This window comes from Manis pentadactyla, chromosome 1 (genome assembly GCF_030020395.1).
Source record: "Manis pentadactyla isolate mManPen7 chromosome 1, mManPen7.hap1, whole genome shotgun sequence".
In the NCBI taxonomy this organism is placed as follows: domain Eukaryota; kingdom Metazoa; phylum Chordata; class Mammalia; order Pholidota; family Manidae; genus Manis; species Manis pentadactyla.
In genome coordinates, this window is record NC_080019.1 from 169,541,651 (window position 1) to 169,565,100 (window position 23,450).

Genomic DNA, 23,450 nt, shown 5'->3' on the forward strand with positions numbered 1-23,450 from the left:
CAGTCTTCCTGACAAAGAATTCAAAATAAAAATCATAAACATGCTGACAGAGATGCAGAGAAATACGCAAGAGAAATGGGATGAAGTCCGGAGGGAGATCACAGATGCCATAAAGGAGATCACAGAAATGAAACAAACTCTGGAAGGATTTATAAGCAGAATGGATAAGATGCAAGACGCCATTGATGGAATTGAAACCAGAGAACAGGAACGCATAGAAGCTGACATAGAGGGAGATAAAAGGATCTCCAGGAATGAAACAATATTAAGAGAACTGTGTGACCAATCCAAAAGGAACAATATCCGTATTATAGGGGTACCAGAAGAAGAAGAGTGAGGAAAAGGGATGGAAACTATCTTGGAAGAAATAATTGCTGAAAACTTCCCCAAACTTGGGGAGGAAATAATCGAACAGACCACGGAAATACACAGAACCTCCAACAGAAAGGATCCAAGGAGGACAACACCAAGACACATAATAATTAAAATGGCAAAGATCAAGGACAAGGAAAGAGTTTTAAAGGCAGCTAGAAAGAAAAAGGTCACCTATAAAGGAAAACCCATCAGGCTAACAACAGACTTCTCAACAGAAACCCTACAGGCCAGAAGAGAATGGCATGACATATTTAATACAATGAAACAGAAGGGCCTTGAACCAAGGATAGTGTATCCAGCACGACTATCATTTAAATATGATGGCGGGATTAAACAATTCCCAGACAAGCAAAAGCTGAGGGAATTTGCTTCCCACAAACCACCTCTACAGGGCATCTTACAGAGACTGCTCTAGATGGGAGCACTCCTAGAAAGAGCACAGAACAAAACACCAAACAAATGAAGAATGGAGGAGGAGGAATAAGAAGGGAGAGAAGAAAAGAATCTCCAGACAGTGTATATAACAGCTCAATAAGCGAGCTAAGTTAGGCGGTAAGATACTAAAGAGGCTACCCTTGAACCTTTGGTAACCACAAATTTAAAGCCTGCAATGGCAATAAGTACATATCTTTCAATAGTCACCCTAAATGTTAATGGACTGAATGCACCAATCAAAAGACACATAGTAACAGAATGGATAAAAAAGCAAGACCCATCTATATGCTGCTTACAAGAAACTCACCTCAAACCCAAAGACATCTACAGACTAAAAGTCAAGGGATGGAAAAACATATTTCAGGCAAACAACAGCGAGAAGAAAGCAGGGATTGCAGTACTAACATCAGACAAAATAGACTTCAAAACAAAGAAAGTAACAAGAGATAAAGAAGGACACTACATAATGATAAAGGGCTCAGTCCAACAAGAGGATATAACCATTCTAAATATATATGCACCCAACACAGGAGCACCAGCATATGTGAAACAAATACTAACAGAACTAAAGGGGGAAATAGACTGCAATGCATTCATTCTAGGAGACTTCAACACACCACTCACCCCAAAAGATAGATCCACCGGGCAGAAAATAAGTAAGGACATGGAAGCACTCAATAACACAGTGGAGCAGATGGACATAACAGACATCTATAGAACTCTACATCCAAAAGCAACAGGATATACATTCTTCTCAAGTGCACATGGAACATTCTCCAGAATAGACCACATACTAGCCCACAAAAAGAGCCTCAGTCAAATCCAAAATACTGAAATTCTACCAACAAATTTTTCAGACCACAAAGGTATAAAAGTAGAAATAAATTCTACAAAGAAAACAAAAAGGCTCACAAAAACATGGAGTCTTAACAACATGCTCCTAAATAATCAATGGATCAACGAACAAATTAAAATAGAGATCAAGAAATATATAGAAACAAATGACAACAAAAACACAAAGCCCCAACTTCTGTGGGACGCAGCGAAAGCAGTCCTAAGAGGAAAAGTATATAGCGATCCAGGCACACTTGAAGAAGGAAGAACAATCCCAAATGAATAGTCTAACATCACAATTATCAAAACTGGAAAAAGAAGAACAAATGAGGCCTAAAGTCAGCAGAAGGAGGGACATAATAAAGATTAGAGAAGAAATAAACAAAATTGAGAAGAATAAAACAATAGCAAAAATCAATGAAACCAAGAGCTGGTTCTTTGAGAAAATAAACAAAATAGATAAGCCTCTAGCCAGACTTATTAAGAGAAAAAGAGAATCAACACAAATCAACAGAATGAGAAATGAGAATGGAAAAATCACGACAGACTCCACAGAAATAGAAAGAATTATTAAAGACTACTATGAAAACCTATATGCCAACAAGCTGGAAAACCTAGAAGAAATGGACAACTTCCTAGAAAAATACAACCTTCCAAGACTGACCAAGGAAGAAACACAAAAGTTAAACAAACCAATTACGAGCAAAGAAATTGAAACGGTAATCAAAAAACTACCCAAGAACAAAGCACCCAGGCCGGACGGATTTACCTCGGAATTTTATCAGACACACAGAGAAGACATAATACCCATTCTCCTTAAAGTTTTCCAAAAAATAGAAGAGGAGGGAATACTCCCAAACTCATTCTATGAAGCCAACATCACCCTAATACCAAAACCAGGCAAAGACCCCACCAAAAAAGAAAATTACAGACCAATATCCCTAATGATGTAGATGCAAAAAAACTTAATAAAATATTAGCAAACTGAATTCAAAAGTGTATCAAAAGGATCATACACCATGACCAAGTGGGATTATTCCCAGGGATGCAAGGATGGTACAACATTCGAAAATCCATCAACATCATCCACCACATCAACAAAAAGAAAGACAAAAACCACATGATCATCTCCATAGATGCTGAAAAAGCATTTGACAAAATTCAACATCCATTCATGATAAAAACTCTCAGCAAAATGGGAATAGAGGGCAAGTTCCTCAACATAATAAAGGTGATATATCATAAACCCACAGCCAACATTATACTGAACAGCGAGAAGCTGAAAGCTTTTCCTCTGAGATCGGGAACTAGACAGGGATGCCCACTCTCCCCACTGCTATTTAACATAGTACTGGAGGTCCTAGCCACGGCAATCAGACAAAACAAAGAAATACAAGGAATCTAGATTGGTAAAGAAGTTAAACTGTCACTATTTGCAGATGACATGATATTGTACATAAAAAACCCTAAAGACTCCACCCCAAAACTACTAGAACTGATATCAGAATACAGCAAAGTTGCAGGATACAAAATTAACACACAGAAATCTGTAGCTTTCCTATACACTAACAATGAACCAATAGAAAGAGAAATCAGGGAAACAATTCCATTCACAATTGCATCAAAAAGAATAAAATACCTAGGAATAAATCTAACCAAAGAAGTGAATGACCTACACTCTGAAAACTACAAGTGACTCTTAAGAGAAATTAAAGGGGACACTAACAAATGGAAACTCATCCCATGCTCGTGGCTAGGAAGAATCAATATCGTCAAAATGGCCATCCTGCCCAAAGCAATATACAGATTTGATGCAATCCCTATCAAATTACCAGCAACATTCTTCAATTAACTGGAACAAATAATTCAAACATTCATATGGAAACACCAAAGACCCTGAATAGCCAAAGCAATCCTGAGAAAGAAGAATAAAGTAGGGGGGATCTCACTCCCCAACTTCAAGCTCTACTATAAAGCCATAGTAGTCAAGACAATTTGGTACTGGCACAAGAACAGAGCCACAGACCAACGGAACAGACTAGAGACTCCAGACATTAACCCAAACATATACGGTCAATTAATATTTGATAAAGGAGCCATGGACATACAATGGTGAAATGACAGTCTCTTCAACAGATGGTACTGGCAAAACTGGACAGCTACATGTAGGAGAATGAAACTGGACCATTGTCTAACCCCATATACAAAAGTAAACTCAAAATGGATCAAAGACCTGAATGTAAGTCATGAAACCATTAAACTCATGGAAAAAAACATAGGCACAAACCTCTTAGACATAAACATGAGTGACCTCTTCTTGAACATATCTCCCCGGGCAAGGAAAACAACAGCAAAAATGAACAAGTGGGACTATATTAAGCTGAAAAGCTTCTGTACAGCAAAAGACACCATCAATAGAACAAAAAGGAACCCTACAGTATGGGAGAATATATTTGTAAATGACAGATCCGATAAAGGCTTGACATCCAAAATATATAAAGAGCTCACACGCCTCAACAAACAAAAATCAAATAATCCAATTAAAAAATGGGCAGAGGAACTGAACAGTTCTCCAAAAAAGAAATTCAGATGGCCAACAGACACATGAAAAGATGCTCCACATCGCTAATTATCAGAGAAATACAAATTAAAACTACAATGAGGTATCACCTCACACCAGTAAGGATGGCCGCCATCCAAAAGACAAACAACAACAAATGTTGGCGAGGCTGTGGAGAAAGGGGAACCCTCCTACACTGCTGGTGGGAATGTAAATTAGTTCAACCATTGTGTAAAGCAGTATGGAGGTTCATCAAAATGCTCAAAACAGACTTACCATTTGACCCAGGAATTCCACTCCTAGGAATTTACCCTAAGGACACAGCAATCAAGTTTGAGAAAGACAGATGCACCCCTATGTTTATTGCAGCACTATTTACAATAGCCAAGAATTGGAATCAACCTAAATGTCCATCGGTAGATGAATGGATAAAGAAGATGTGGTACATATACACAATGGAATACTACTCAGCCATAAGAAGAGGGCAAATCCTACCATTTGAAGCAACATGGATGGAGCTGGAGGGTATTATGCTCAGTGAAATAAACCAAGCGGAGAAAGAGAAATACCAAATGATATCACTCATCTGTGGAGTATAAGAACAAAGGAAAAACTGAAGGAAGAAAACAGCAGTGGAATCACAGAACCCAAGAATGGACTAACAGGTACCAAAGGGAAAGGGACTGGGGAGGATGGGTGGGTAGGGAGGGATAAGGGGAGGGTGAGAAGAAGAGAGGTATTAAGATTAGCATGCATGGGGGGGTGGGAGAAAGGGGAGGGCTATACAAGACAGAGAAGACAAGTAGTGATTCTACAACATTTTGCTATGCTGATGGACAGTGACTGTAAAGGAGTATATAGGGGGGACCTGGTATAGGGGAGAGCCTAGTAAACATAATATTCTTCGTGTAAGTGTAGATTAAAGATAACAAAAAAAAAAAAAAAAGAAAGAAAGAGAAGGGGGATTACTCCCTGATAGGATAAAACTAACTGTAAATCAACGATTAATGCATGCTTTAAATATCCTTAATTTTGATCACTTAAAGGGTGTCAGATGATCAGCTATGGATGTACACTTTTCCGATAATATTCCTTTCTCTTAAAAAAAAAAAAAGCAGTTCCTGTGTGGTGACCTCCAATGAGTTCTACACAATGGTATAAAGGGCATATTAAAGTGTGGGCAAAGGGTCTGTTTGTGTTTATACAGAGGATCAAAGCCTAATTTGGCTACCCCGAAAATGAACTAAGATACGATATGAAAAAGAACTTCCAACATCAGCACTCTCTGGAAGAGACATACCAGAAGATGATCATCAAAAAACCTCAACAAAAATCCAGGCGATGCTGCAGTTGTAGCTGCATTCATCCCACCGGTTCCTGGACTTGCCATTGGAATGAAGAAGGAGATATCTAAGCTGGCCTGTGCATACAGTAAAACAACAAATTTGACTGGATCTATACTGTTGGAACTCAACCAAGAATTAGGAGAAGCGCAAGTTGTAGCGCTCCAAAATCTTACAACTACAGACTATCTACTGTTAAAAGAACATATGGAATGTGAACAGTTCCCAGGAATGGGTTGTTTTAATTTGTCTGATTTCTCTCAGACTGTTCAAGTACAGTTGGACAATATCCATTATATCATAGATAAATTTTCACAAATGCCTAGGGTGCCTAACTGGTTTTCTCAGATTCGCTGGAGATGGCTGGTAATTATAGATCTGCTTTGGTTATGTAACTGTATTCCTATTATGTTAATGTGTGTGAGCAATTTAAGTAGTAGTTTAAAACCTATACATGCTTAAGTTACTCTACAAGAAGATATGTCAAAGAAATAATCAATCTTCCCATGTTTTCTTTCATCTGCTACCTCTACAGCTTTTCTTCTTCCTTCCTAATTACAACCCTTAAATAGAATTCATGCCTCATATCGAATTCACCGAGTATTATAACTCCTCCAAGTGGTAAAGATACCTCAAGACAAATGCTGGGCATAGAAACCACAGGGCATAAATCTGCAAAGAAGTAAAAAGCTAACCTTTTCAAACAATATGGCTACTCTCTCACTTACCAACTTTACATTTCCCTGTATGGCCCTGGAAGATGACTGGTTAGCCAGAGACGGGTAAGATTCCTCAAGGGAGGAACAACCTAAGACAGGCACAGTCGCAGGGGGGCCATCAGGTGAGAAATTGGGGATCAACAGAGGTGAGGCTTAGAACCTCAGCCCCCCTGTTTTGAGAGAAATCTTCTGCATCTGTGGATGTATTATTGCCCTTGTCTAGCTTGGATTAGCACATAGTCTACAGGCACAAACCTGATCATCTACATTTGCTCTCTTACAATACTAAACTATGTTTTCTACCTTTATCTTGCATCTACCTACCACTTCAGCATTTTATTGAAAAATAATAATAATAATAATAATAATAAAGGGAGAAATGTGGGATTCACATATAAATCAAGTATATAAAAATCAAAGGAATATTCATATTTGACCTGATTGTTTATAGTTCATAATGAGTGATCAAAACTGAAAGTTTTTGTGATGACTGCCCTTGTACTGTTCACCATGTAAGAACTTATTCACTATGTAAGAATTTGTTCACCATGTAAGAACTTGTTCGTTGTGCTTCAGAAGATCGGAGACTGATGAGAATTAGGCTGGGGGTGGATTAATGATTGTGCATTGAGCACTGACTCTCCTATACAGAATTTTATTGTTGTTAACAACCATTTGATCAATAAATATGAGAGATGCCCTCTCAAACAAAAAAAAAAAAAAGAAAAAAGAAAAAAAGAGAGTCTAGACACATCAACAGAATCAGAAATGAGAAAGGAAAGATCACTACGGACACCACAGAAATACAAAGAATTATGAGGGAATACTATGAAAAATTATATGGTAACAAACTGGATAACCTAGAAGAAATGCACAACTTTCTAGAAAAACACAACCTTCCAAGACTGACCCAAGAAGAAACAGAAAATCTGAACAGACCAATTACCAGCAACAAAATTGAATCGGTAACAAAAAAAACTACCTAAGAACAAAACCACTGGACCAGATGGTTTCACCACTGAATTTTATCAAACATTTAGTGAAATCCTAATACCCATTCTCCTTAAAGTTTTCCAAAAAAGTAGAAGAGGAGGGAATACTTCCAAACTTGTTCTATAAAGCCAGCATCACTCTAATACCAAAACCAGGCAGACACCACAAAAAAAAAGAAAATTAAAGACCAATATCCCTGATGAACATAGATGCAAAAATACTCAATAAAATATTAGCAAACCAAATTCAAAAACACATCAAAAAGATCATCCACCATTATCAAGTAGGATTTATCCAGGAATGCAAAGATGGTAAAAACATCAACATCATACACCACATCAACAAAAAGGACAAAAGTCACTTGATCATCTCCACAGATGCTGAAAAAGCACTCACCAATATTCAACATCCATTCATGATAAAAACTCTCAACAAAATGGGTATAGAGGGCAAGTACCTCAACATAATAAAGGCCATATATGACAAACTCACAGCCAACATCGTACTTAACAGTGAGAAACTGAAAGCTTTTCCTCTAAGATCTGGAACAAGACAAGGAAGCCCACTCTCTCCACTTTTATTCAACATAGTTCTGGAGGTCCTCGCCACAGCAATTAGGCAACACAACGAAATAAAAGGCATCCATACAGATTGGTAAGGAAGAAGTTAAACTGTCACTGTTTGCAGATGACATGATATTGTACAAAAATCCTAAAGAATCCACCCCAAAACTATTAGAACTGATATCGGAATACAGCAAAGTTGCAGGATACAAAATCAACACACAGAAATCTGTGGCTTTCCTATATTCTAACAATGAACTAGCAGATAGAGAAATCAAGAAAACAATTCCATTCATAGTTGCATCAAAAAGAATAAAATACCTAGAAATAAACTTAGCCAAGGAGGTGAAAGACCTATACCTTGAAAACTACAAGACACTCATGAGAGAAATTAAAGAAGATACCAATAAATGGAAACACATCCCGTGCTCATGGATAAGAAGAATTAATGTTGTCAAAATGGCCATCCTGCCTTAAGCAATATACAGATTCAATGCAATCCTTTTCAAAATACCAAAGGTATTCTTCAGCAAACTAGAGCAAATAGTTCTAAAATTCATATGGAACCACAAAAAACCCCAAATAGCAAAAGCAATCCTGAGAACGAAGAATAAAGCAGGGGGGATTATGCTCCCCAACTTCAAGCTTACTACAAAGCCACAATAATCAAGACAATTTGGTACTGGCACAAGAACAGACCCATAGATCAATGGAACAAAATAGAGAGCCCAGTTATAAACCCACACATATATGGTCAATTAATATATGATAAAGGAGCCCTGGATATACAATGGGGAAATGACAGCCTCTTCAACAACTGATGTTTGCAAAACTGGACAGCTACATGTAAGAGAATGAATCTGGATTATTAACTGTCTCATTCCATACACAAAAGTAAACTTGAAATCGATAAAGGACCTGAATCTAAGTCATGAAACCATAAAACTCTCAGAAGAAAACATAGGCAAAAATCTCTTGAATATAAACATGAGCAACTTTTTCCTGAACACATCTCCTTGAGCAAGGGAAACAAAAGCAAAAATGAACAAATGGGGCTACATCAAACTAAAAAGCTTCAGTACAGCAAAGGACACCATCAGCAGAACAAAAAGACATCCTACAGTATGGGAGAATATATTCATAAAGGACATATCCAACAAGGGATTAACATCCAAAATACATAAAGAACCACATCCCTCAACACCCAAAAAGCAAATACCTGATCAAAAAATGGGCAGAAGATATGAACAGACACTTCTCCAAAGAAGAAATTTAGATGGCCAACAGGCACATGAAAAGATGTTCCGCATCACTAATTATCAGGAAAATGCAAATTAAAACCACAATGAGATATTACCTCACCCTAGTTAGGTAACATCCAAAAGACTAGGAACAACAAATGCTGGTGAGGATGCGGAGAAAGGGGAACCCTCCTACACTGCTGGTGGGAATGTAAACTAGTTCAACTATTGTGGAAAGCAATATGGAGGTTCCTCAAAAAACTCAAAACAGAAATACCATTTGACCCAGGAATTCCACTCCTAAGAATTTACCCAAAGGAAACAAGCTCTCAGATTCAAAAAGACATATACACCCCTATGTTTATCGCAGCACTATTTACAATAGCCAAGGTATGGAAGCAACCTAAGCATCCATCAATAGATGAATGAATAAAGAAGATGTGGTACATACACACAATGGAATATTATTCAGCCATGAGAAGAAAACAAATCCTACCATTTGCAACAACATGGATGGAGCTAGAGGGTATTATGCTCAGTGAAATAAGCCAGGCAGAGAAAACAAGAACCAAATGATTTCCCTCATTTGTAGAGTATAACAATGAAGCAAAACTAAAGGAACAAAACAGCAGCTGACTCACAGACTCCAAGAAGGGACAAGTGGTTACCAAAGGGGAGGGGTGTGGGAGGGCGGTTGGGAGGGAGGGAGAAGGGGATTGAGGGGTATTATGATTGATACACATGGTGTGGGGAGGGTTACAGGGAAGACAGTGTAACACAGAGAAGGCACATAGTAACTTCGTGGCATCTTACTACACTGATGAACAGTGACTGCAATGGGCTGTGGGGGGGACTTGATAATATGGGTGAATGTAGTAACCACAATCTTTTTCATGGGAAACCTTTATAAGAGTGTATATCAGCGATACCTCAATAAAAAATATATATATACACACACATACATATAAAGAAAACAGGACAAAAAATATTAAAACTAGCAGAGAAACATGGTGAATGTCAAATAAGAGTATAGTCAGAAACAGCTTGAGAAGACTGGAGTAAAGAAAGATCATTATGAGCTTGGAAATCAAGAAAGGCTTAAGGGGATGTGGATTTGAGCATATAAGATATGGGGAGACAGATATAACATACTTGAGTTGGGGCAGTTATGTGTTCTTTGTTCATGTTACTGTTTGAAGTGTTATACAAAATTGAAACTAGAACCACAGTGCCCTTCTCTGAACACAGAAGAACACAACTGTGACAAGGCACACACATGGACTCTTCCATACATGGAAGAGAGCAAGCATTTACTCATTAACTCATTTGCCAGGCTTCTCTCAAACTGCCAGAAGTCGTACATTATCATTTGAGAGTTGTAAATCTGAGTATGAGTATGAAAATTGTACTTACAATTAAAATATCAGGATACTAAAAAATACATGTATTATAAGGAAATACATACATATACCAAAAAAGGTTGAAAGCAAATACATTAAAATATTAACCATAGTTATGTAAGACAAGCAATATTATAGTTGATTTCTTTCTCCTCTTTCATGTTCAAAGTTTCGTAATGAAAACTTGAATGCCCTTACCCAGGGACTGACAACCTTTCAAAAGAGGTCTGTCAAGTTGGGATACCTGTTCTGTACAGTGAAGGAGATGGCGAGTGTGGTTTCCTGTTTTCTCCCTGAAAAAGAAAGAAGGCAACGAATATGGAATCGGAAGTGAGAAAGCATGAGTTTAAAAATCTGGTTCTGCTATTTCCTAATTGTGAAGTCCTAGGCCAGGTGTATAACCTCTTGGGACCTGAGCGGTTTCATCTACAAAATGGATCATAATCACAGCATCTAGATCATTGGGTTGTTTTGAAAAGGGAATGAAATAATGCAAGAGCATGGCAGCTCAGTGCCTAGCAGTACTTAAAATAATTCAATAAATGTGAGCAATGAATATTAATGAGGTTCGGGTTAAGGCTTTATTCCTGGAAAGGAGGAAGAAGGGTCCTGGGAAATGAGTAGAAGAATGCAGACAAGGTAAATGACAGAAAAGTACTTACTGAAGCTGCCTGAGGAGATATGTGTGTGCTCAAGACCCATTTCCAGCAGCTTATTCTGCCCTCTCCCTAACATTTGTGAAGGTACACATCAGCCTAAAGCAACACGCTTATATTAGATAACCGTATAATAATAATGCAGGACATGTGAATAAATAAATAAATCCCTGTCACCTTTCTCACCTAAGGATTTGCAGAATTTCTTCACTTTTGATTCCTGGCTTCCAACACCTCCTGTTTCTGATCCAAATCTATCATCTTCTGCCAGAGGGTGGTCTATAAGTTTTGTTTTCTTCTTACTATACAAGAGAAAAATCAATGAATGTTTATAGAGGCTATGAAACTATGATTCCATTAGCAGCATGTAAAACAAGGATTGGCAACAGGCAAGCAGAGTTTTAGTGGCATATAGGATGATCCTGAATTTCTCTACCACTTGAAAACTAATGAATGTAGCTGCTATCAAAACTCACTTTTCCCTGGGTTAGCCAAGCTCTACTCCCGCAAAGATGGTAGTGCTGCAGCTATTGGATGGTTCCAGGTGATTTTCTTCTTTCTCTTCTGTGTGCTCACTGGCCCTTTTCTCACTGCCCTCCAAATTTTCCTGATAAGAGACACCTGGGACACTTACTAAATTTCAGACCCCTCCTTAGGTCTTACACTAAGAACTGTCCCCAGTTCTAAAATGATCTTTCCTTCAAACTTTTACTTTCCCCTGCCTTCTAGTCAGGGTAACTGAAAACTTACTCAAGGATCTTCCACTAAGGCAGCAACTCTGGGAAGACAGCCCTCAGACCTGTGCATTACAAATGTTCTAAAAAAAATGTAAACTCGATGATGGGGGGAGTCTAGTAAACATAATGTTCCTCATGTAACTGTAGATTAATGATACCAAAATTTTAAAAAATTTTTTTAATAAATGTAAACTTGAGAGTTTCATCCCAGACAAATGAGAGGGGCTGGGTAGGGCCCAGGAATTTGTATTTACAACAAGGTGTCTGGGTGATTTTTTCTTCTTCTTCTTCTTCTTTTCGTACAAAAAAGTTTGAGAAACTTAGCTGTACTATAAGGCAATGTTTCCTAAACATACAAATTCTCAGCCCATCGCAGACCCACTGAATCAGTCTGTAAGGGAGGGGTCTGAAATTTAGTAAGTGCCCCAGGTGTTTCTTATAAGGAAAATTTGGAAACACAGGCAGGGTTCTTTATTTGAGTAAGTTTCAGCACCTAACCAATACCTTATCATAGGAGAGATTATTTGAATTGACTGTATAATTTCAACCTATAAACCAGTAAAGTCAGATTTGCCTCTGCCCATGAGACAGCACTGGGTCATCAGCATCACTGTTCTAGTTGCTCCCCTTCTGCACTATTGAAAGTGTGAAGATTCATGTCACAATTAAGATATCACATAAGTAAACACATTCATTGCATGGGGGTGGGGGAATGGGGAGAAGAGGGAGGAGGGAAGGAGTTAACTGAAAGAGGCATACAAAAGCATCCAGTTTACCAAATGTCACTATATCCATCTCAAACCACATTTCAACCAATTTCAATTCCATCTAATTCAATGCAAAATTATTTCCAAGTCCAATTTCTTCTGATATCAAAATTGCAGTCCTAATACTAAAAAGGAATATTATTGGAATAAGAAACCATATATTGCCATAAATCTTTGTTCACTTACTAACCTCCTAGTAAGGAAATGGCGCATTTAATACAATATTCATATAACTAAATAAAAGTACACCTTCTGAAATATTTGAAGTGCCATGAATTTTTAAAGAAAATTTTTTAAATGTTAACATTAGTAATCCATGAATTGTTATTTTCATTGTAAGAAAGAATTATTTCTGATATTACTCAAACCCAATGATTCAGATCACTTGCACCAAAATCACATCTTCTAAAACTTTTTCCCCTCAAGGTAAAACTTAGATATAGTAAAATGCACAAACCTTAAGTGTAACATTCAATGAGTTTTGACAAATGCACACACCTGTGTCACTCAACCCCCCTATCAAGGTGCAGAAAATTATCACCAAAATTTTCTCATGACTCTTCCTAGAAATCAATCCCTTCCCCTTCTTCCACAGAGCAACCAGTGTTCTCATACTTTTCACCACTGAACTTTATAATAATGTATTAACTGAGAATTCTATTGTGTCAAACTCTTGCTCAGCATAACATTTTTAAAATTCATCCAGTTGTCTGTTCATTTTTATTGCTGACTATGAATGCATAATTGTGTGTGAATTTATAACAGTATGTTTATTCAGCTTCTGTTGATGGACAACTGGACTGTTTCTATGTTTTAGCTTCTAAGAATAAAGCTGCTATCCATGAACATTCTTGTATAATCTTTTGTGGGTATAGTCTTTCATTTCTCTTGGGTAAATATCTAGGAGAATTGCTTATCATACATCCTGCAGTTCCACTCATAGGTATTTACCCAAGAGAAATGGAAGACTATATCCATAAAAAGACTTATGTAAAAACATGTATCACACTTTCCCCAGAGTGATAGAACCATTTTGCACTCCCACCCACAAAGCAGAAAAGTTCTGGTTGCTCCATATCCTCACCAGTGGGTTTTGTCAGCCTATTAATTTTAGTTATTCTGGTGGGTATTTAGAGGTATCTCATTATAGTTTAATTTGCATTTCCTGGGTGACTAATAATATTGAATACTTTCTTATGTGTATTAAGACAATTTATAGATCTTATTTTGTCTGCACATATCTTTTGCCTGTTTTTTAACTGGATTATCTTTTATTACTGGTTTATAGTTAATCTTCAAATATTCTGAGTTATTCATATCTTCTGGATACCTGTCCTTTGTCTGAAATATATTTTGCAAATATTTTTCCCATCATGCAGCCTACTTATGCATTTTCTTAATTGCGTCTTTTGATGAGCAAAAGTTCTTGATGAAGTATAACATCCATTTTTTCTTTTATGATTATTCCTTTTGTGTCCTATCCAAAAAACATTCACCCATCCCCAAGATATTCTCTTATGATTGCTTCTAGAAGGTTTACAGTATTGTTACATTTAGGTCAAGGGTCCATAGTATGTGTGGCATAAGGTAGGGATTAAAGTTCACTTTTTTCCCAATATGAATATTTAGTTGTTCCAATGCCACTTGTTGAAAATATTTCTTCACTGGCACCTTTGTTAAAAATCAATTGCACTTACGCTCTCTATTTGATCTATCTTTATGCTATTACCACACAGTCTTTATTAAGCGTATGTTTAAAGTACAGATTCCTATGTCCCATGCCAGATCAACCGAATGAGAATCTTGGGAGGGACAGATCCAAGAATACAATGTTCTAACAAGCTTCCTAGATGATCCTTATGCACCCTAAACTTTGAAAACTATTATATTACTTTAATACTCCTTCCTCTAAAACTGATAAAAATCAATGAGCTTACAAAATAAGGTCCATGTGGAAAGATCAGTGAACTTGTAATTAGGAAAATAGAGCTTTACCTCTATATTTGTTACTCAAAAATCTAGGTATCATTTGATTTATCATAACTTAGGCCCCAAGTTCCTTCACATGTAAAACAAGAGGGTAGGACTAAACTCAATCACTCAGGTACAGGTTGAGTACTTACATACTGCCTAGGAATTGTAGATATAAAGATGAAAAAGGCATGTCTGTCCTCAAGAACAGTCTACATCAGGGCTATCCAAAAGAACTTTGTGCAGTGGAAATATTCTCTATCTGTGCTGTATTTATTCTATATCTGTGCTCTCCAGATGGTTGCCACTAGTCACATGTGGCTATTAGGTGCTTGAAATGTAGCTTTTGAGGCCATGGAATTAAATTTTTAATTTTATATAATTTTAAGTAATTTCAATTAAATAGTTACAAATGGTTAGTGGCTACCATATTGGACAGCAGATGGAAAAAAAGTGAGTAAAAGTATACACTTACAAGTTGGTTAGTGAATGTCAACCTCCTGGTTTTGATATTTGTCTTACAGATGTATAAGAATTCACCACTGAGGGAAACTGGGTCAAAAGTATATAGCTCCTTGTAGTATTTTTGTATTGTGTTTAAGTCTGCAATTACTTTAAAAGTCTTAAAAACTGAGCTTAAAATTGCTAAATACTATCTCAAAGATTTACTATAAAATGTTATACAAGAACAGAGCATCAAGTATGTTTCTCGTGGGACTCAAGAAAACTTATTTTCAGAGAATTTGCCAGGAGGAGCTGGAAAGGAAAAAGGATATGTGGTAGAAGAAGAGCAAATTGCAAGGGGCAGTGAAATATAAAAAGCCTTCTGAGTCTGAGGACTGCACCAGGAATATACAAAACATGGGAAGGGAGGGAAAGAAGCAGGAGGTGCAGATAGAAAGAGAACTTGGACCAGATTGTGAAGAAATTTTCTACCTAATGCATGTATTCGGATTTTATCTCAAGATCAGTAGTTCTCAAAAATCAACCCACCAGACCAGCACTGGTCTGAAACAAAGTATCCCTGGTGTACAGTAAAATGAAAAAAAGGACAATGAAGGAAGGACTGATATGTAACATATATACAATAATTCTTGTCTTTACTGCTCAATGAATTTTTATATGTAAATATACCCATGTAATCAACACTAAGATCAAGATACAGAATATTTATTACCAACATCTTCAAAAGGCTCTCTCAGGGCCCCTCCACTTAATCCCTTGAGGTTTCTTTTAAAATTACATATTCAAAGGAGAATATACATATTTACCAAGAAGACATACAAATGACAAACAGGTGTAGGAAAAAGATGCTCAACATGATGAATCATCAGGGAATGCAAATCCAAACCACAATGATCTCACCTTACACCTGTTAGAATGACTATTACCAAAAAGACAAGAGATAACAAGTGTTGGTGAGGAGGTAGAGAAATGAGAACCCTCATACACTGTTGGTGAAAATGTAAACTGATAACAATCACTATGGAAAACAGTATGGAGGCTCCTCAAAAAATTATAGAACTACCATATATTCCAGCAATCCCACTTCTGGGTATTTATCCAAAGCAAATAAAATCACTATCTCAAACAGATACATGAACAGATTCACTGCAGCATCATTCACTATAGCGAAGATATGGAAATAAACTAAGTGTCCATCAACGAATGAAGAAAAAATATATATATATATATATATGTATAGGGAATATTGTATCATAGATATATAGTGTGTAATAGAGTGTGATATAGTTATATATAAAATGGACTATTTGCCGTTTAAAAAGAAGCAAATCCTGACATGTGTAACATTGACCAACCTGAAGGATGTTATGCTACGTGAAATAAGCCAGACACAAAACACAAACACTGCATGGTCTTATTTATATGTAGAAACTACAAAAGTCGAACTCATAGTAACAGAGGGTAGAATGGTGGTTACCACCAGCTAGGGGGTGGGGAAAATGGGGAGAGATTGATCAAAGGGCACAAACATTCGTTTATAAGATGAATACGTTCTGGAGAACTAGTGTTCAGCAAGGGGACTAGTTAATAGTAAATTATTATATGCTTGAAATTTGCTAAGCAAGATCTTAGGTGTTCTCACCACAGAAGGTAATATGTGAGATGACTGATTTGGTAATTAGCTTGATTGTGATAATAATTTCACAATGTACACATATATCAAAATATCATGTTGTACAGCTTATATACAATTTTTATTTGACAATAAAGCTGGGAAAGTATGTTTATATTCAAAAGTGTCCCATTACTCTCTCTCAACCACCTATAAAATCCCTAGACAAGGCACCACCCCGGGGCTCTCTTGTCCCCTCCTGGCATGAGCCAGGAGCTCTGCCTTTTGCTTTCTCTCTAAATAAAAGTCTCTGCCTTTCTCTCCTAAAAAAAATGTGTCCCATTACTCATACATTGCTGGTAGAATGTAAAGTGGTATAGTCACCTTGGAAAACAGTTTGTTAGTTCCTCAAATAGTTAAACCCAGAGTTACCATGTGATCCAGCAATTCCACATAGGTATATACAGAATAGAATTAAAAACACATGTTCACATAAAAGCTTGTACATGAATGTTTGCTGCAGCGATATTCACAATAGCCAGAGTTAAAACAAGACAAATGTCCATCAAATAATGAATATATAAATAAATGTAGTATATCAACATCATGGAATATTACTCAGCAATAAAAAGAGATAAGTACTGATACATGCTACAGCATGGGTGATCCTTGAAAACGTTACATGAAAGTCACCCTACACATGAGGTTACATATTGTATCATTCCATTACATGAAATAGCAGGAACAGGCTAATCCACAGAGACAAAAGGTAGATCAGTGGTTATCAAGGGTGGAGAATGAGAATGAAGAGTGTCTAATGGGTATGGGTTTCTTTGGGGCTTGATGCTCTTGAGTTAGACACTGAAGACAATTGCACACTTGTACATATACTAAAAAGTAATGAATTATACATTTTCAAAGGGTAAGTTTTATGATATATGAATTATACCTTAATAAAAAATATAAATAAAAAATGAACAGGAAAGCAAAAATGTGTGCTATGAATAGTGTTTATTATCTCCAGATTTAATCACTCCTCTGTTGATATATCCTTTTTTAAAAAATTAAGACAAATAATTTTATAACTATTTATACATGTTATATAACTACTTTATACATAAATATTCTCATTTAATATTTACTAATTTATAAAGTGGCACAAAATAATTTAGTAGTTTGTTCATTATCACACAGCTAATAAATGGTGTAGACAGGATTTGAACTCTACCTGACTCCTAAGCCCAAGTCCCTACCTATTTTCATAATGCTTCCTCACCCTCCCACAAAAAGAAAAAACCAAGCACATATGGTACATTTTAGCAAAACCATGTTTTCTAGTACTATATTCCCTATTTTTCAACTTGTATCTTATTGCCTTGGATATATGTAGATGGTAATATGTAGCCCAGAAAACTTATTTTCTAAGGCCCCTGGCTCACAGAAAACAAAAACATCAATCAGAAGCCATAAAATAAAAAGTAATTTGATTTATAGTTTTTTCATAAAACAAATGATTCACACAATCTGCTTTAAACAGGTGTTAAATGTTTAACATGTAATTCTACTGTCGACACTGTTTAAAAACTGAAAAACTGAAAAGAACAACAAAGTTAGAGGGCTCACAACTTTAAAAATTACTACAAAGCTAGCATAATCAAGCCACTGTGATACTAGCCTAACAATAGACATACAAATCAATGGAATGGAATTAAGAGTCTAGAAATAAACCCTCACATTTGTGGCCAACTGATTTTTCACCAGATGCCAAACCCAGTTAATAGGAGAAAGAATAGCCTTTTCAACAAATGTTGCTGGGGCAATGGGATATTTGCATGCAAGAAAATGAAGTTAGAACCCTACCTCACACCACCTACAAAAATTAACTCCAACTGAATCACATGTAAACACTTTAAAACACAGGTATGATGCCAAAAGCACAAATGAAAAAAGAAAAAAAATACACTGGACTTCAAAATGCAAACATACTGTGCTTCAGAAGACACCACTAAGAAAGTAAAATGATAACCCATGGAATGGAAGAAAATGTTTACAGATTATGTCTCTAATAAGGGAATTGTATCTAGAATATATCGGGAACGCTTACAACTCAGTAATAAAAAGACAACCCAGTTTAAAAACGAGCAACATTATTTCAATAGACATTACTCCAAAGATATACAAATGGCCAATAAACCCATGAAAATATGTTCAATATCATTAGCCATCAGGAAAATATTTTTTAAAAAAACCCTGTGAGATAGGACCTCATACCTACTAGGATGGCTAAAATAAAAATCGACAGTCAATAACAAGCATTGGTGAGGATGTGGAGAAATTGGAGTTCTCATATATTGCTGGTAGGCTTAAAAAGTGGTACAACCACTTTGGAACAATTTGACAGTTCCTCAAATGTTATACATAGAGTTAAAATATGACCCGGCCATTCTACTCTGAGGGGATATACTCAAGAGTACTGAAAACATATGTTCACACAAAAACTTGTATACAAATGTTTATAGCAGCATTATTTGTAATAGCCAAAAGGTGGAAACAACCCAAATGTACATCAGCTGATGAAGGGATAAACAAAATGTGGAATATTCAAACAACAGAATATAATTCAGCAATAAAAAGGAATGAAGTACTGATACATGCTACAGCACAGATGAACCTTGAAAACATTATGCAGTGTGAAAGAAGCCAGCAAAGAAGACCATATATTTTATGGTCCTATTTACAATAAGTTCCAGAATAGGGAAGTTTATAGAAACAGAAAGTAGATTAGTGGTTGCCAGGGGCTGAGGAGGAAGGGGAATGACTGCTAATGAAGGAGGGGGTGAGGTTCTTTTGGAGATGATGAAATGTTCTAAAATTAGATTATGCTGATGGTTGCACAACTCTGCAGATACATAACAGTCACTGAATTGCACTTCAAATGTGTAAACCTTGTGTTATGTGAATTATATCTCAATCAGTATGTTAAAAAAAATAAAGAAACTCTTTGATAGAAATCTCCTTGGGTAATTTAGAATTCTCTACCCATTCATTTTTTTACCAGTTAACACATCTGCTTTCTTTCATCATATAATTCCAGAATTCTAGTTAGTTAGCAATCAGCCCCAATTTCTGTAATATGGGGAAATGTGAAGCTACCAAAAATAAGAACTAGCATTTATTTAGAGAAAACTAGGTCTAACTGCTCAGGGGCAAATTGTGTTTTCTTTCCACCAAGAAGCAAATTAGTGGTAAAGGTTAATTTAAATTGTGTCTTGAGATACAATGAAAAAAAAATCTAAGTTTTATCATAAAAGTTTCAAATTGAAATTGCAGTGTCTTAATTAAAATATTTTATGGCACATTGCTTAAACATTATTTGTCCATAGTTTGAGGAAGATCTTTACAACCTCAACACTTAATTCTGTTTTGCTGCTGTTTAGTGCATTCCTACGCATTTTACAATTATTTTAAATGTTTTGTGGAATGGCTACATATATATGCAGTTTTCAAATGTGTTTTATTTCTTTACCTACGATCTCTGGTAAATACCTAGTCCTCTCCAACCAAAATGAGTTACCCTACTGAGCCAGCATATGATCCACAGAAATTTTAACACAACTAACTAATTTTAATCCCTGGTCTAGGTCATGGCCACTGTGCCACCAGTATAATTGTAATTATAATTCTAATAATACTATTCTTTTGCCAAGTATATCTGTATGTTATACATTGTCTTATACAAATACAATTTTACACTGTGTAACAAAAAGGACTCTGCTCATTCTGATCACCTTGATTTAGCAGTTTTTCCTTGTAATAAAATATACACCCAGAAAACAAAGCAAGGCATAAAAAAAAATTAAACCTATTCTCAATCACATCAACCAGAATCTATAAGAAATCATTGTTAACATGTTCATGGATTTTTTTCTATACACACCTGATTTTTAACAAGTGTTAGATCATAAGCGATTTTGAATTCTGCTTTTTTACTTAAGGTGAGCATTTCTCTATGTCATTAAGTATACAAAATTTGATTACAGCATTTATGTTTAATATCATGACTATATATGCTTTATCATCTTATTCAATACTTTAGGCATCTTTGCTCTCTGTATTTTGCTATATGAAATATTACTTGCATTTATCTCCTTCAGCACTTTAGGTTAATAATCCTCTACCTGGAATATCCTGTTATCTGGTCTACCTGGTTCAACTTATTAAATCATGAAACCTGTATTTTTAGTTCCGGGATAGCACAGGGGTGCTTTTCATATCCCCAAAGAATCCTTTCTCTATGTATGTGATTTCAGCTGCTGCCTTCCATCTTGGCAGGAACTTGAGGACCTATTTATGAATGTGCTGTGTATTCCTTTGCTTTATGTAACTGCTGAAGTTCTTATTTCCTTGCCATTAAAGAAAGCCTAGATCCTTCAACGGTGTCTGTTGGCTCCTTCCTGTCAATCACATCACAGTCATGCTTGACACTGTCAGTCATGGTGATTCATAAATACCAACCTTGAGATACAATGACATATATAAGAAAATGAAATTAATGAAGCCATGTCACTAGAGTTTTCACTGTGAAGGTGAATCAAACTGTATTTTGAGAAAAAAGAAATAAGCCTACGGTTTAAAATGTTTATTTTCAAAACTATACAACTAACCAGTTTGTATTAAAGTTACATTCGGTGGTACAAAAATACATAAAGTTGAATGGGAAAGTTACTTAGCTCTACAATCATGCTCCCCATGGATACCCACTATAAACAGTTTGGCATTCTTTAGACCTTTTCCTTGCTCTTGCACATGCAAACTACAAATACCTGTGGCTCAGAAATTATAGCATCAAAGGAAAAAAAAATGCCAATAATAAATTTAAAGAGAACTCCATGCTTTAGGCTTTTAAAAAATTAATTGGCAAAAATAATCCCTGTTCTCTGTAAAAATTTTACACAGCACAGAGGTATGGAAGTGCCAATTCCCCTCTTTTAAGTCTGGTAGTATCAATTCTAGACATTTTCCCTATGTATGTCCAAAAATTTACTATGTACGTATTAGTAACTGTTACACTGAAGAGCAGGATACATAAAATGCAAATAGTATCAAAAACCCTCCACTGCCAGTTCCAGTCTCTGTGGGGTGATCCTGCTCCTTGGATAAAATTTAGGGTGGATGCCCTAACATTATTGGTCACAATTATATAATAAAAATTCTCTATTCACTTTTAGTGACAAAACAATCCATTGGGAACATCTCAGTACAGCTTCTTTGATGGAGGTAATGCCTCTCCCCACCTACAAACTTACAGTCTCTTCGCAACCCTAATTTCTGCATCTATTCTTCCAGCTCCTGAGGGAGACTTGCCTCCGTTCTGGAAGGCCTATGGCAGAGTGCCCCAGACCAGCCCACTCCTGACGTCCATGGTCCCACATATTGTCCACAGAAACACGTATCTCTTAGATGCGACAACTCCTGGAAATTTGCCCTAAAAGTGTATTCCTGAATGTGCAAAAGATATTTACTCAAGGATATTTATTACAAACTTGTCTTAAGTAGCAAGACAAGGAAACACCCTCAAGGCTCATCAAAAGGAGAATGATTAAATATGTCAAAGTACGTTGAACCATCTGAAATTGCCCATATTTGACCGTTTCTAACTCTAGGAACTTCAGTTTCAGATGGTTCAACCTATAGGTCCACCGTACAATATAGTTATATGTACTGATAATCAAATATACATATATGTATATATGTATGTATTATGGGCTGTATTTTGTTTCCCTGAAATTCATATGTTGAAGTACTAACCCCCAAACTTCAGAATGAGACTGTATTTGAAGACAGGGCCTTCAAAGAAGCAATTAAGTAAAAAATGGGGTCATTAGGGTGGTCCCTAATCCAATATGATTGGCGTTCTTATGAGAAAAGGAAATTAGAACACAGACCACAGACAGGGATGACCAACCATGTGAGCGCAGAGCAAGAAGGCAATCAGCTTACAAGCCCAGGAGAGAAGCCTCAGAAGAAACCAAACCTGGTGACACTTTGATTTCAGACTTCTAGTTTACATAACTATAAGAAAATTAGTTTTTCTTTTCTTATTTAAGCTACCAGTCTGTGGTCCTTTATGGCAGCCCTAGCAAAGTATATTATATGTATATATAATATGTTACATACATAATATATGCTGTGTGTGTATATATATATATATTTTTAATTTAAAAAGGTACAAACTTGCACACAATACCTATTCTTCAGGATAGGGAGAAGACTATGTATGTATATATTAACAGTACACAGAATTGATTGTCTTTGAGGGGGGAAAATAAGGGGATAGGGTACAAGACTTACTATATCCTCATATACAATTTTAATTTTTTTCCACATGCATGAATTTTCTTTTCCAAAATAAAACTTTTCAGTCTTTTAATACATGTATTTAAGGCTATATTTCCTCAAGGTACAACTTTGTCCAGAGCCCATAGATTTTGATATGTAATATTTTAAGTACCTTATTCTTTTTAATACCTTCAAAGCATTACATATCATGAATGAGCCATAATTTATTGAGATGTTCACCACTGATGAATATTCCTTTTCTCCCTCTTCCTTATTTTTTTTTTTTTGCTATTAAAAACCATACTTGGAAGGCTGCAATAGACATCTGTTCAAATTTTTATCAGTCCAAAGGCAACAAAAGGTATCTTATTATTGCTTAACTTGCATCTCCTTGATGATTAGTGAGGCTGAAGGCCCTTTCACATGTCATTATTTATATT

General features: G+C 36.1%; 1 protein-coding gene across 2 annotated transcripts in view; it reads right to left on the reverse strand.

Moving 5' to 3' along the window:
- The window catches only part of USF3 (upstream transcription factor family member 3), a 72,728-nt gene that overhangs the window by 38,408 nt on the left and 10,870 nt on the right, over positions 1-23,450 (reverse strand). The window contains exons 2-3 of one of the 2 annotated variants that reach the window (XM_036929577.2): positions 11,306-11,421; positions 10,708-10,756 (exon numbers count right to left, since the gene is read on the reverse strand). The gene's annotated coding sequence lies outside the window, so the exon portion shown is untranslated. Of the gene's footprint in view, positions 1-10,661; positions 10,757-11,305; positions 11,422-23,450 lie in introns of both variants that reach the window. The other variant, XM_036929576.2, reaches the window with a different exon arrangement.